Here is a 4,910-nt window from a genome sequence, read left to right on the forward strand (position 1 = left end):
ATTTGTCTGTTTTTGCACTCCTCCTTTTGTTTTATTTCTTGTTCATTTTAGTAAGAGAGAAGAAGCAGAGAAGTGTGAGGAGGAAAGAGAAGACAGCATGAGGAGAAGGGCCGGAGGAAAGAGGGAAAGGTGAAAAGAAGGAAGTTGTTTTGCTCAAACAGTTCTAGAGCAAATGGCTTAAACATTGACGTTTGGCTTGGAACCAACTCCACCTTTTGAACTTCTAGGATATTGTGATTAACCTAATTCCTAGATAACCAGCTCTTTACCCAAAAGCTTCAATTACAGACTCTTGACTTCAATCAAAAACATTTTGTTTGTCCTCGAAACAAATTTTTCTATTTGGTTCATTAAAACTTTATCTTTCTCTCTGAATATTATTATGATTTTTCTAAGTTACTAACGCAACTATGAAGACTCATCAATCTTGTATCACTGGATCTTTGGTAAAGGCCACAGGCTCCACTTGATCTATTGGTTTCCCTAAGCAGTGTATGTCTCCTATTCTCTACAGTCTTTGTGGTAGTTACAGAATCTGGTGTCAACTTGAGACTATTAAGAGTAAATGGGTGGAGTTTAGCCTTTCAGTCAGGTCGCAACTTGAAGACCTTATTTGGAGGTGCTATGGTGATAAATAGCTTGCTGAAGGCGGGACACATAGACTCTCTGCATTCATCTTCCTTCTGACAAGACACATGGAGCTAACTGATGGAGTCAGGGCCCTGGAGCTGAAGAAGCCACGTGCAGACCCACACCAGCACTAAGATGCTTCCACTGCCACTGGATCCACAAGACTCTCCACCCACTGTCATGTGATCTTCCTGCATTCACCATCATTGCAAAGTGTTACATGAGTCTGAAGAGGAATTTATATATTGGTATCGGACATGTGGGCTAATATCAGATTTATGGACTTGCTCTGAACTGTACTAGGAAATTTTCTCAATATACAATTGCTTTTTTATATAAGGTTCTCTCTTACACACATGAGTCTCCCTTGATTTGTTTCTCTAGTCAACCCAGACAAACTCAGTCATACAATATATTCTTTGCTATTTCCACTTAACAAGAAAAAAAAATTAAACCTGGATTTTCCTCTCAAATAACTACTTTCAGATGAAAAGTGCACAAGCCTAGCTTAATGAACTAAAGCCAGATATACCCCCTTAGATACATAAATGGATTTTGAGCTCACACTCAACTGGAAGTCCTAATGTAAGAACAATCAGTTCTTATGATGTGGCCCCAGCCAGTACTTAGCTTCATGAGGGGGCTACTAAAATTAAGGGTGTGGTAGCAAAGTGTGATGAAAAAATCAGATGGTGCTTGACTATCAGAAAGAGTAGCCTCCGAGGTTTTAAAATCTTGTCTTAAAAGAAGCAGCCAACTAAGTGAGAGGACAGTTAAGTCTATATGGAAGAAACACGTTGGCCTAAGTGATCCAAGGATTGTAAATAACCAAAGACTAAGATCAGAGGAAGAAAATGTATTAGAACATAAATTCTGAGCACCGGTTTGCAGAAGATTATAGATGACAGTGAAAGCCCAAAATCTATTTGCAGAGACCTCATGAGGAATAAGTCTTCATTGAATACCTCAAATAATTGACCAGGGATAAGAAGAGCCCTCCCCACAGACAGAGTACATCAGAATGTGAGTTTCTGCAGATATTGCTAGGTTAAAGTTTAATATCTTATCATTTGTTTTCCCTGTTAACCCATTTTTAATTTGTTCTACTTTCTTTTACTATTTTCTGCTTTTTTTGATTAAAAAAATATAACCAATGTTATTGAGCATATTGTACAGAAACCACTGAAAACCAAATCTGCTGTATAAACTTTCACTGAAAACACAATGAAAGTTAATTTAAAAAATGAAGCTGGTCTTAAAAAGGGATTCAATGTATCAGACGCCATGGAGGAAGAACATCACAAGGTCAGACTTGCTTACTGTGGACAGACTTACTTCTGTTTTCTCCAAGAAGCCCACTTTTCATGAAAAAAATCTAACATCAATTGAATGCCTACTCTCTCTCAGCTGTTTATACAAAATTTTATTGAGTCCTATAACCAGCCTCCTCAGGAAGCAATTATCACCATTTCAAGAACACCGAGTAACGATTCAAGTGATTCCCATTATTTCATAATTAAGACCCTAACTCGGTTTTCTGTCTCCTAACAATGACCCTCTGTTTTAGGCCAGGTTGACTAGAGAAACGAATTCATTGATATTCTTCTATGTACAAGAAAGAACTTTATATCAAGAAGTAATTATATATAAAGAAAGCATCCCAGCCCAATCCAAATTAAGTCCCTAAGTCTGATATTAGTCCATAATCTTTCAGATTCACACAACCACATACAATGATACATAATGCAGAAAGATCACAGGCTATTGGAGGGAGGGTTGTGTGGCTTCAAAGTTGGGGGAAACATGGTAGGACTCCAGCAGCTCCCTGGGTCAGTAGCAGAGAAGGTGAAGGAAGAGAGACAGAGCAGTTCTTCATGTCTCACTCTCATGCCATCAAGGAATCATCAGGTTGCAACTTGATTGACAGGTTTGACTCCACCCCTACACTTTCATACATCTTCAAATTATCTAACTACCATACCTCCCTCTCAACAATACCTGACCTGTTTGTTCCAAGAGAGATGAGGAAGAGTATGATTATATCAGACTATTTACCCACTAGGAAGAGCTGGTAGCACAATGCTTGAGCAACCGAGTTGTCAGCTGAAAGTCTTAGGTTCCAACTACCCAGCCTTTCCACTGAAGAAAAGGCTGGTGATCTGTTCCCTAAAGATTACAACAAAGAAGGCCCTATGAGGCAGTCTTTCTCAGTCAAGGGAGTCACTACAAACCAGAATCAATTCAACATCTCCTAACATCATTCCTTTATTGACCTCTAGATAGAAATTTACAAGAGCCCTGGTGGAGGACAGCAGGGCTTGGGTTGCTCACCACAAGGTCAGCTTTTTTAAAACACCACTAGTTCTGTGGGAGAAAAATGAGGCTTTAAACTTCCATTAAAAAGTTAAAGCCTTGCCCATGAACTATATAGCACCCCATTTATATGTACATCTTAAAAACCACTTTGACAGAAGAGACCTCTCTTCAATCGGGGTCAATTTTTCAAGATAGCACAAAAAGAAGACCGTTCAGTTCCTTCCACGCAACACTGTGCTCAGGTAACTGCAAATCAACAGACAATTCTATAAGAGTGATCGTCAAAACTTACAGGAAATTCAAGTCAAGGATAGGGGGTCATATATGTCTTGGAGAAGACAATTATGCTTATGTTGTTGGGTAAACTTGGTGGCACAATCTCCCATCTGGATAAAAAGAAGCTCAACAATATAGAACCCAAGGAAAGAATATGCCCAGTACTGTATTCCTAACTGGATGCTTTTGACTTAGTTTCTATCTAGCCCTCAGTGGCTAAAGCAGGGTACTATAAACTACTGGAACTTTGGCCTCATTTCAAAGAGTATCCTTCCTAGGCCACACCAGAAGGATTTGATTTGGAAACCCCACTAAATGAACAGGAATTTACCTCAAACTCACCTGGAATAGATTTAAGGAACTGACATAGCCCCTTGGACATAAGGCTGAAATGATCCTAGTGTGAGAAGCTGCAGATGACTGCTATTTCAAGGTTATGGAATTTATTCAGCTTTATTGTTTGGTGGGTGCCCAAAGAATGGTGGCTGGGGACTATCATATATCTACTATTATAATGTCTTCCTTGCTTTCTTATGATATGCATTAGTCTGGTAGGCATGGTTCTGACACTGTGAAGGAGATTTATTGAAAGTTTTGCCCTATCACAAACCTCCATTGTTTATGTAAATATTGTCCAGTTCTTACAAGTTTAATCTGTACAAGTCAATAATCCGCGTATTGTGGTCTGAAGCTGGCCTGTACTTGTGTGTGTAATTTCCTTTTTTCAACAGTTTTTTAAATTCTATTCTACTGACTACATTAGTGATACTATAAATAGAATTACTTTATGCCTCAAGGGGATGATTAATAATGTTCTCTAACATAAAATGATAATGATGTTTCTAAAGTGAAACAGAGACATACACAGACCATAGATTATAAGAATAGATTGGGGAATCATGTTTAATTCTTGCCCCAATCTAATAACAATTAGTTCCTATGACTTGACCCTACTTGAAACTCATTCTCATGAAGATATGGGTGTTATAGCAAAGTGTGATGAAAAAAGCAGAGGTGCCAAGCTATCAAAAAAAATTGCAAATTATGAATAACTTATCCCAATGATTTCACAACATAATGCCCAAATTTCTTTATAGATGCTAACTGCTAAAATGGAAACAAATAGCTTTATAATAATTAAATTAAAATTTTGTTGAAAATCTCAGAGAAATCTCCAGGCCCAAATGGAATCACTGGTAAAGTCTATCAAATACTTGAGGAGGAAATCATATTAATTCTATACTGTGGCTGTTACATAATCTGTCAGTTTATGAAAGGGTGGAGTCTAGCCTGTCAATCAAGTCATAGTCAATGAGGCCTCTGTGTGGGCATGGCCTTACCTTGAGGATTCTGAGAACTCCTCTTTTCCTCCCTGGAGGCAGGACACTCACTCTCTGCTTTGTCTTCCTGCTGACAAGCCACATGGAGGTACACTGAGGGAGCCAGAGCCCTGGAACTGGAGAAGCCACGTGGAGACACATGCCAGCACTGAAAGGCTTCCACCACCATTGCATCCACAAGACTATCCACCCACTGGCTTGTGATCTTCCTGCATTTGGTGTCATTGCACGTGTTGCGTGAGTCTTGAGAGGAACTTATGGACTGGTATCAGACATATGGACTACTATTGGAATTATGGACTTGATCTGGACTGTGCTGGGATATTTTCTCAATATACAATTGCTCTT

Source organism: Echinops telfairi, unplaced genomic scaffold (genome assembly GCF_000313985.2).
Source record: "Echinops telfairi isolate 266 unplaced genomic scaffold, ASM31398v2 ScPeMD7_18;HRSCAF=68, whole genome shotgun sequence".
NCBI classification, from domain to species: domain Eukaryota; kingdom Metazoa; phylum Chordata; class Mammalia; order Afrosoricida; family Tenrecidae; genus Echinops; species Echinops telfairi.